Source organism: Triticum aestivum, chromosome 6A, assembly GCF_018294505.1.
Source record: "Triticum aestivum cultivar Chinese Spring chromosome 6A, IWGSC CS RefSeq v2.1, whole genome shotgun sequence".
In the NCBI taxonomy this organism is placed as follows: domain Eukaryota; kingdom Viridiplantae; phylum Streptophyta; class Magnoliopsida; order Poales; family Poaceae; genus Triticum; species Triticum aestivum.
This window is the reverse complement of record NC_057809.1, coordinates 240,952,016-240,963,677: the sequence shown is the minus strand read 5'-3', so window position 1 is coordinate 240,963,677 and position 11,662 is coordinate 240,952,016.

Below are 11,662 nucleotides of genomic sequence, written 5' to 3'. Positions count from 1 at the left end.
AGAAATCGCTCTTTGACCAGGACTAGATAACAAAGGCGAAGATGATTCGGTGTTCGGCCCCCCTTCCTGAGGGTTTGGAAAATCCGGTACTAGAAAAGATGCTCGAGCTAGCACCATGCCCGGAGCCCTCAAAGGAAGACAAAGGGGGGAATACTGAGGGTGAAAGCAGACCTCCATCGCTACCCATTCCGACTGAGGGAACGAGCGCCTCCGTGAGGGAGTATAACCGAGGGGAGGAATCGGACATTCTCTAACCCCGGGGAAGGAAGAGGACTACCTCTGAAGATCCGGAAACCAAGGTTTCCAAGCGGGAGAAGAAATCTCCGCCAGAGGGTCCTGCCTTGGAGGGTGCTCTTGCCGCACAAAGTCCGCATGGGGATCAGCCCTCCAACGAGCTGTAAGTAATCAGAAAGTACTTCAATAGTGGAGATATACTACCTTGCTCTGAGGAAAATAACCGAAGTATTTATTGCAGTTCGGATCTTAGCCCTTCTCAAGAGAGCTCATCTTCGGGGGATCTTCTTCCGGAGATGATGGAGAGCGAAATGCATCCCCCGGACTCCTCCGCTCAAGAAGGGGTGACCTTGAAGTGTCGTCACGGAGGGCCTCTCCGGATCCGGTGAGGCTAGAAGATAATCCTATAGTCACCCGAAGTCCCCAGCGTCCGGCTCTCAAAGAGAGCAAACAGAAGAGTCCGGCACCGTTTGGTATGCGGTCGGACGTACTGAGAGAGCTGTTGGAGCGAGCGGCCATCTCAGAAGAACACCGTACATTGATTGGTACGGTGATGGAAAGGATCTCATCCGCCGAAAGCGGGTTGCATGATGCCTTTATGAGTCTACTGACGGGCTTTGAGGTACCTAAAATGATGTACATTTGTGAGGGTACCGCACATTTTTAGGTGTGCCCTGTGTAGATAGTAGCCCCTGAGACTCTGGTTGTCGCCGAGAACGGTGGCAAATAGAGGATCGTAGTCCCAGGCAATAACCATACCGCTTTAATGTGCAGGCAGTGGGAGCTCCGGTGGCTAGCCGGACTCATGAATTTGCCGAACTGAAGCGGCAACTGGATGCAACGGATGCCGACAATGAGCTTGTTAACAAGAGGCTTGACGAGGCACATGGTAAGTGTTAATTTCTGGTGAATTCCACATAGTAAGAGCAGCATGATGCCAGTATCTTTAATATGTTGTGACTGCAGATGGAGCTGCCACCGTGGAAACCTTGCGGGCGGAACTTGCCCGAGCCAAAGAACACGCAAGGATTAGTAATGCGGCTGCTTTGAAGGCGGCCGAAGAGTTGAAAGCCGAGAAGGCCACGCATTGCGAGAGCAAAGAGCAGATGGCCAAGATGGCTGTAGAATTAAAAGGCACAGCCGACCGTTGCCAGGTCCTTGAAAAAGAGAACCGATTGAAGGCGGCGGACCTTGAAAAGGCCATGATGGCGAACAAAGACACCCGCACTGCTATGAGGGCAAAGAAGGAGGAGTAGTGTGAAGCCGGGGATATTGTGGCTGGGAAGCTGTTCATGCTACGGAGAAAGTTCGGAGATCCACGGTATGCCCCTCTGGATTGGCTGTGGAGTTCGGCAGACGCATATATGGACTTGGCGGCGAGCGCTGCCGATGCAGCCAAATACTTCCAAGGTCAAACAGATCGTGAAGTGGACAAGTTGTTCTGGTCGCAATTCAATGTTCCAGAGCGTCCACTTCCATTGACTGATCAGCTAGCCGAATGGGACAAATTGAATAGGTTGTTCGGACTCGCCATGAGGTCTGTCGTGGATCAGCTGTGGCCGGAAAAGTCGAAACCGAACAACTATTTCAGCTTAGTGCAGCAGTTCCTTGGTGCGGTGCCGTGCATCAATGTGATGAAGAGGTCAGCATGCATAGAAGGCTCGCGGATGGCCCTTGCCCATGTTAAAGCATACTAGGCGGAGATGGATGCTACCACTATTGCGGCGCAGGGTTTGGCCATAGGCCGAGTGGCTGCCGAGCATTATTTCGAAGAGGTTCTCGAGGGTGCTCGTTTGATAGAGGCCAAGTGCTCGAAGAATATTATGTTTGAGTGACATGTATTCCCATTGTAAACACAATGTTTTTATGAAATTTATTAAGGCTGTGTTTATACTTTTGCTTGAAAGTAATATGATGCCTCCTGTGCGGCTGTTTATATATACATGTGTATAACCTGAAAGATTGCAGTCGTCGGCTTCAGCCCCCACGCATATAATGCAGAGGTGTTCACAGCAGACGCGTGTTCACACTTAACCCAATGTCTTGGTCCTATTAAGGAGGTGATAGTGCAGCGAACGAGGCAACCAGACTATAATGCTTTAACACTTTCACTTAGCCATAGGAGTTTGACGGTGGGGCTACTATATTGCCCCTGTTGGCTCCGCACTCTCCCGAATTCAGGGTGCGTACATGCCTGGCCGGGAAACGACCCTCCGTTAAGGTGGAGGAATTCTAACATTTCGATAGGTCATCGAGTGGTTGACCAGTCTCACGCTATATCATGACAGTCAGTTTTCGGCTTTCTCTACTGAGGTGCTCGTCCAGATGACCCAGGGCACAATCGCAGTAGTTCTCCTAGTGCTACCTTAGCCGATAGAGCGGAACGTAAGGTACCAAAACATAGGAGCCGGGAAAACCCAACATTTGACTGAAGACATGATTCGGAGCTGATGCATATAAGGCCAAACTCGCGATGCCGAACACCCCCTAAGGTATTCGGTCTTTATGGTATAAACCGGGCCTAAATAGTGCCCTTTGTAAGAAGCCCCTGGTGTGCAGGTACATGCATTATTCTGACATGGCCACATGCCAAGACGCCAGCATCCTTCTTAATTGTACTGAGTTTCCGAGGGATGTGTATCAACAAGAGACAGTAAAAAAGGTTGACGCAGGGTCTTAATCTAAAAAGAATCCTTGGGGCGGGTCCCTGCTGCACGTCTGCGCCCGTGTCTCCGTTGTGCCGTATCCTGGACGGGTGTAGCACGATGGTTATCTGTAAAAGAGAGAAACTTAGGTGAAAATTTGTCGTGCAAAAAGGTAGGTTTGAAGAAACCATGTATAACTCAAGATGAGTAAAAATGGCCACTTGTCTACGTGCGTTGAGCCCCTTGTATTTGTAATAGGGGTGTGGCTTATCAAACCTATGTGAGTTACATATGGCTGCGCCGTACTCGTCTAACCATGTCCGTGGTCTTGACGACCTATCAAATGCTTTAGCTGGTGAGGCCCTTCTTAGTGTGCGGCTGCCAAGGCAGTCACACTCTCTTCGGCGCGCAGGGATCTGTTCGTCAGTATTGCTTAGTGGTATCCATCAGGACTCGTGTAAAGTGATCGGTTGAAACGATGAGTGGGAGGACTCCGCGGTGATAGGCCCTTGGGCATATTTATCTGGGAGTGCCGCTTTGTTTCTCCCCTTTATCACGTGTAACACGTTTACTGTTTTGACTTCTGGTGGAAAATTTCTTTGTTCCCTAATGTCTTGCTTGAGAGGCTCATCCTCGTCTTCGCTTGGTGTATCTTCCCCCTTGTGTACGGCGTTGAGCTCGCCGGACTGCTTGAAGACCCAACATTCTTTGTGGGTATGATTAGCAGGTTTACCGGGGGTACTATGGATCTGACATACTTGGTCCAGAATTTTGTTTAGGCTGGACAGTTCGTCTCTGGCGTCTTTAGAGGGCGGCTTTTGCTGACTTGGCCGAGAGCTTTTGAATCCGTTGTGCCAGAGAATGTTGTGCCTGTGTCTCCGTTGTGCCATATCCTGGACGGGTGTAGCACGATGCTCATCTGTAAAAGAGAGAAACTTAGGTGAAAAGTTGTCGTGCAAAAAGGTAGGTTTGAAGAAACCATGTATAATTCAAGATGAGTAAAAATTGCCACCTGTCTGCGTGCGTTGAGCCCCTTGTATTTGTAATAGGGGTGTGGCTTATCAAACCTGTGTGAGTTACATATGGCGGCGCCGGACTCATGTAACCGTGTCCGTGGTCTTGACAACCTATCAAATGCTTTAGCTGGTGAGGCCTTTTTTAGTGTGCGGCTGCCAAGGCAGTCGCACTCTCTTCGGCGCGCAGGGATCGCTTAATAGTTCCATTTACTGTAATGATGCCACATGGACCGGGCATCTTAAGCGTAAGGGAAGCGTAGTGCGGTATTGCATTAAAGCGAGCAAAAGCTTCATGTCCAAGTAGTGCTTGATAGCCACTTTGGAACGGAGCAATGTGGAATGTTAAATGTTCTCTACGGAAGTTATCGGGGAAGCCGAATATAACCTCTAGTAGCAGGGAGCCCGTGCAATGAGCCCCTGGGCCTGGCGTTACTCCTTTAAGGGTAGTATTGCTTAGGCAAATTTTCGTTGGGTATATCCCCATTTTGCGGATTGTATCCTGGTATATCAGGTTTAAACTGCTGCCACCGTCCATTAGGACTCGTGTAAAGTGGTATCCGTCAATTATTGGGTCTAATACCAGGGTAGCCCATCCTGCACACCGGATACTTGCTGAGTAATCCCACTTAGTGGTATCCATCAGGACTCGTGTAAAGTGATCGGTTGAAACGACGAGTGGCAGGACTCCACGGTGATAGGCCCTTGGGCATATTTATCTGGGCATATTTACTATTTTGACTTCTGGTGGAAATTTTCTTTGTTCCCTAGTGTCTTGCTTGAGAGGCTCATCCTCGTCTTCGCTTGGTGTATCTTCCCCTTTGTGTACGGCGTTGAGCTTGCCGGACTGCTTGAAGACCCAACATTCTCTGTGGGTATGATTAGCAGGTTTACCAGGGGTACTATGGATCTGACATACTTGGTCCAGAATTTTGTTTAGGCTGGACAGTTCGTCTCTAGCGCCTTTAGAGGGCGGCTTTTGCTGACTTGGCCGAGAGCTTTTGAATCCGGCATTTACTGCCATGCTCTTCGTCCTGTCTTATTTATTCTCGCGTTTATTATTGTTGTTGCGCCGTGATTTCCCTTTTCCATCTCTAACTTCGGATGTACTGGGGTCGCTGGTGCTGCATCTGGCTAGCCAGCTATCCTCACCCGCGCAAAAGCGGGTCATGAGGCTTGTTAATGCTGCCATTGTTCTCGGCTTTTCTTGGACGAGGTGCCTGGCAAGCCAGTCGTCACAGACGCTATGCTTAAAAGCTGCCAAGGCTTCAGCGTCCGGACAGTCGACTATTTGGTTCTTTTTAGTAAGGAACTTGTTCCAAAGCTTTCGGGCTGACTCTCCGGGCTGTTGAGTTATATGACTCAAATCGTCCGCGTCCAGAGGTCGGACATAAGTCCCTTGAAAATTTGCCCGAAAAGCGTCTTCGAGCTCTTCCCAGCTTCCAATGGAGCTTTCGGGGAGGCTTTTAAGCCAGTGCCGAGCTGGCCCTTTGAGTTTGAGGGGTAAATACTTAATCGCATGGAGATCATCTCCTCGAGCCATATGGATATGGAGGATATAGTCCTCAATCCAGACCCCAGGGTCTATTGTTCCATCGTATGCCTCTATGTTTACGGGTTTGAATCCCTCTGGAAATTCATGGTCCAGTACCTCGTCGGTGACACATAGGGGGTGTGCGGCACCCCTGTATCTGGGTGTACCGTAGTGTTCGGATGTTTGTTGTGTTGCATCGTATGCTGGAGCGCGCCTGCGTGGTCCATAGATGAATCTGGTTGCGCCGTCCTTTTGATGCAAGCCCTCGCGTGGATCGCGTATTGGCTAATGTGCGGCATTGCTTGTCGCTCTATGTTGGCCGTGAGGTCGTCTATCCGGCCAAGTGGCCGTTTTAATTTTTGGTTGCGGGGGATCTAAGGCCTCCTCATCGAATTCGGGTAGTAACTTCCGCTTCGGGTAGCTCTTGGCAGGGCGAGTACCGCCATACTTCGTTGCTGCGTTGAGTACTTTACTCCATCTGATTCCGAGTGTGTCTTGTGCAGCCTTGAGTCTTTGCTTCTGCTTTTTTAGACTCCTCGCGGTGGCAACAAGCCTTTGACGGGCATTCTGTTGCTCCGGGTGTCTGTCCGGTGTGAAGTCGTCCGGACTATTATCTTTGACAGAGCCAGGTTGTTCGGCTTGATCCTTCATGTTGCCGTGGTCCGGCAATGGTTCCCCCTGCTCTAACGCTAGGTTTGTATGATCATTGTTTCTGTCGAGGCCGGATTTGGAGCGGCGTTTACGCCGCCGCTTTGACTGCTTCTCGAGGGGACAACCCTTCGTTGTGTAATTCCGTTCCTCGTCATCATTTTCTTTTGGTGTGTTCACCATGTATACGTCATGTGGTGAAGTGGGCGTCCAGTGCCCTGTGGGCAGTGGTTCCTCTGTGTCTCCCGCATCGTTGTCTATACCGTCGATGTCTTCGGAGTCGAAGTCGAGCATGTCGGTTAAGTCATCGACAGTGGCTACTAAGTGGGTGGTGGGTGGGCCACGAATTTTTTCATCGTCCGCATCCCAGTCCTGCCGGACATAGTTCGGCCAGGATCCTCCTAACAAGGAGAGAGACTTTAATGAGTTCAGTATGTCGCCAAAGGGAGAGTGCTGAAAAGTATCCGCGGAGGTAAACTACATGATCAGCGCCCAATCGGATTCGATAGGAACGGGCGCAGGCGGTTCGGAGTCCGTGGCCTGAGAAGGATCCGACAGTTTAACAACACGGCTCTCATGCAAGGTAAGGTTGATTTTCGGCTCAATCGCCCCTAAGGGTAAGGCTTCCGTGGCGGGGTCCATCCACCCATTCGCGGAAGGCGCACCTAGCTCTGAATTGAGGGTCGGAGCGGTTACCTGTGCGATCTCTTGAACACTATCCGATGGTAGAGCTAAATCGTACTCATCGTGACCGTGTGACGCACAAGCCAGAGGCTCGAATATGTCGAGGATCAAGTCTCCATGGATATCAGCCATGTAGCTTAAGCTTCCAAACCTGACCTGGTGGCCAGGGGCGTAACTTTCAATCTGCTCCAGATGGCCAAGCAAATTGGCCCGCAGTGCAAAGCCGCCGAACAAGAAGATCTGTCCGGGGAGAAAAGTCTCACCCTGGACTGCATAGCTTTCGATGATAGTAGGAGCCATCAAGCCTAACGGCGACGACACAGAGGAACTCTCAATGAAAGCACCAATGTCGATGTCAAAACCGGCGGATCTCGGGTAGGGGGTCTCGAACAGTGCGTCTAAGGCGGATGGTAACAGGAGGCAGGGGACACAATGTTTTACCCAGGTTCGGACCCTCTTGATGGAGGTAAAACCCTACGTCCTGCTTGATTAATATTTATGATATGGGTAGTACAAGAGTAGATCTACCACGAGATCAGAGAGGCTAAACCCTAGAAGCTAGCCTATGGTATGATTGTATATTGTAGTTGATGTTGTCATATGGACTAAAACCCTCCGGTTTATATAGACACCGGAGAGGGTTAGGGTTACACAAGGTCGGTTACAAAGGAGGAGATATCCATATCCGTATTGCCTAGCTTGCCTTCCACGCCAAGTAGAGTCCCATCCGGACACAAGACGAAGCCTTCAATCTTGTATCTTCATAGTCCAACAGTCCGGCCAATGGAGATAGTCCGGCTGTCCGGAGACCCCCTAATCTAGGACTCCCACAATGCCACTTCACTTTTCAAACTTTGAAAAATGCCACTGCAATTTTTGCAAACTTTGAAAAATGCCACTACAATTTGCAAACTTTGAAAAATGCCAGTCCAGACTTCGAAAAATTCCACTGGAAATGGCATGAAATGGCATTTTTCAAAGTTTGGGAATTGCAGTGGCATTTCTCGAAATCACCAGATTTGGAGTGGCATTTATCAAATTAACCCAACACAAAAATAACTGGGCAAGCTGCCAAGTCCCTGGTGTCAGCCGCTCGTTGTGCAATTCTCTCATTTATTGACTATGGTGACAATGGCATGGGACCCAGATGTCAGAAATCCATTAGGAGGAGCCATTTTTTATTGGGTTGAAATAAGGAGGCACTTGCTTGCGTACTGTCATGACCTTGGTGGGTCCCCGTTGTCATCCTCTCCACGTACAATCATCTCTTGATTGTGTACGCATCAACCTGGTAGGCCCACAAGTCAGCCTCTAAACCCGTGGAGGACAAATACAACCCATTTAAAAAAATAACAGCCCATTCCATAAGTTCAAACGGAAAGTTCAACATTCAGGGCAAAGTAACAGGTCTGATCCAGATATAGAGTACTGAACTTCCACGTTGACAACCATCATAGCCAAGTTAACTCTCTACTCCCACTAATACTCTAGTAGTGTACAAGTACTAGCTTACTCTTAGCTAAAGAGACGATGCCGGCTGCCATCTGCGGTACACGCTAAGCGAAAGCACGGGTGTCCTCCACCTCGCCTCCGACTTGCCAGAGGTGCAATAGGGCGTGTTGCTTGCGTGCGTTGGCCCTTTCCATGCCGGCGTGGTCCACCAAAGATTTGGCTTCTAAGCGGGAAACCTACTTGACAAGCTTGTAGTAAAATTTGGTGTCGTGAACGCGTGTGTGCCTAACAGCCTCCAGGGCTATTTGCTGGGTGCCGGCCTCCATGTAGTCGGCCCAGTTGCGGGCGCTCTGCTCGTGACTCAGAGCGTCGGTGCGCTGCTGCTCCATGTCCCACTGGTGGCACAAATCTACAATACCCTACTCCTCCGCTAGGCGGCCGCGCTCCAACAACTCCTGATACTCTGCATTGCCATCTAAAGACCGATAGAATGCCTCCTCCCTCCGTCTGCCTTCCGGTGAAAAATAGAACACTAGTTCCGGAGGTAACCGCCTTCGGCGTCGCCTATCACGGACGGGCGGGGTCAGGGCGGACGTGGAGAGAGCGAGGATACGTGGTGAGAGCAAGGATAAGTGGCGAGCAACGTCGCTCCGGTGGGGGCTTATGAGGATAGGGCAAGTTGGGTGATGGTTCCACGGGAGAAGCCCGGGAAACAGTAATTATAGGCGGAAGCTAGGCGAACTAGCATGTCGCGGGAAATGTGATGATCATCGGAATTCGATGCATAAGCAGGCATGGCTTAGCGTGCCAGCTTGCCGTGGAAAACTAGAAAAACTGAAATTATGACTGTGTCGTCCCGTGGCATCAATGGTGCGTCCCGTCCGTGTTGGGTCACACGCCGGCATGATGGTCAAACAAGTGCACTCGAATCGTCCAGATGAGGTACCCCCTCCATGTCAAAAATGATTCCACGGATTTAAAAGGCCCGCAACAATTAAAGCACATCTTTTTTCGCATCAGTTAGCTGCCTTAATTATGGCCGGCTGCATGCAACCACTCAGAATCGCTCGCAGCCAGTACGCGGAGCAGCATGCAACGAGTCGCAACTGAGGGCACGCATGCAGCCACTTAAATCGCTGGAATTAATTAGGCTTAAACTTCTGCATGCAGTTAATTATTGCCATGCCTTGGTCTTGATGCTTTGGCTCATGGGACTAATAAACCCGGATGGAGGGAGTACCTTGGTTGGTGAGATTTTTGAATTAAGCCATGCAAACCAGAAAGGAGGTACTAGTACGTGCGTGATCCGCTATTTATTCATGTAGGATCGAGTAGGTCGTTTCCTGAATTGAGCCCTGCAAACTGGAAAGGAGGTAGTACGTGCTTGATCCGCTATTTATCCGTGTAGGGTCGAGTAGGTTGGATAGTGTACGTGTAGGATCGAGTAGCTCGGATGGTGTACGTGTACGATCGCATTAGCTGATGAACGTTAGCTGGGAGATAGGGCATTTGCGAATGTTTTTGTTGGCAGTTTCTTCAGATTCGCATGGCATTTTCTTCAGAGCAACTTCTCAGTTTCTTCAGAGGTAGGCATTTTTATTCAAAAAACTGCCACTTCGGATCTTGCGTCGCAACTAAAACTGCCAGGAGCGCATTACTGCATTAGTAGGCTAGCTAGTGATCGATCGGTAACTTGTAAACACTGAGCGAACATAAATAAGGAACTATTAGTAACTTGTAAACACTGAGAACAAAGAAATAAGGATCGTGCTGTGCACAACAGTAAGAGCCGATCCATTCGAAATGTTCACATGAGACTCACAGGCCTAGCGTTGTAATATGTTCACATTAGTAGCCCAAATTCAAAACCAACTAGTACGATTCCCATACATAAGATCAAAATGTTAGTGCATCTCAATGATTCACAGATCATATACAAATATGTAGCTCCAAAAGCAAAGATCTAGAAAAAACATCTGTTCTTCCTACTAACATGGATGCTTCTCTTGGCCAACATTCAGTACAGACTGAAAGACAAATTTGTTTGTGAAGTCTACAATTTCTCTTGCAAACATAAGTGGTTTCACCAACATCTGGAACCATGAGAATGAACCACACTTGATGGAGGAACATCCACTGCAATATGATTTGGTCTTCTCTCATTCACATGGCGAGACTATTTTCGGAATACAAACTATAACTTAGGCAAAATGATGCCCATTGTATAATCAGACCAAAGCAACGAAGCACCTAGTGTTGGCCAATAAATAGTATAGTACTACTTTTCTACAGTCCATGAAGCGACTATCCAATCTTTCCGTGTCTATTTTCAAATGGCACTGCATGCAGTGACTATACTATTCTCTTGTGCATTTCAACCAAAATTGTGGTCACTTTTTTTGTTTGCCAAATAGCAACGGGCAGACATCTCTGTCTGCACAAATATCAAGCAGCTAGTAAACATATATCCCACCTTGTATTTTCGGTTTAAACACATCTCTTCTGCTTAGCATCTGTCATGTTTTGCACTCAACAATTTGATATAGTCATCTTTTCCCCTGGACAATTTCATACTAAATTGATTTGTTGGTTCAGAGCAGAAATATAGCGCCTATTCTTCATCAGACCAAGGATATCCATGTTCTCAATGATGGAAGTGGTGAAATCGGTACAACCAAAATTGAGCATCCAATCATTCAATCCTGTCCTGCACCTCCAACGTAGTTCCACCCTGCCAATAAATTCACATGCAAACCACTAGTATTACTATCTAATGACAGTACAAAAAGAGTAGCAAGATAGTAGCAAACCATGTAACTTCATAATGAACAGCTCATAGTGCCACCAATTGGATATAAAGGTTTGGAAGAAAACATGCTCCTAATGTTGAACCATTTGGACTTTTTGTGCAGTTCCACTAAAATCGAGCATCCCTGTTTGCATAGATATTTAAGTGTGATTACTATAAAAGTGGCACCAGTTGAAGCATAGACTCACAAATATAAGCATTCCAATTTCTAAATGGGAAAAGGTAGGAAGAATGTTTCTAACCACCTGTTTGAAGGAATAAATAAGGAAATAACGGCTGATGTCAGGAAGACATACATAGTTTTTTTCTGAAAAATTGAACCATTCCTCACCTTTCCTCTTCTTTTAAGCATATTTTGTGCAGTTCAACTAAAATAAAATGCCATCACCACCTTGACAATTAGTGACACTGTACAAAAGGAAATGACTTAACATTACATCATGATGTCAGGTATGTAGTCGACAAGCATTAGAGACAAACATACAAACCTCCTCCGATAACATAATGAACATTAATTTTAACAAAGGTGTGACTACCTTTACCGAGATAATTTGAGTGAACTCTACACCCTTTGTTCCTTAATATAAGACATTTTCGCCGTTCAATTTAAAGTGCCCAATGTCTAGTATTTAGAAAAACAGGT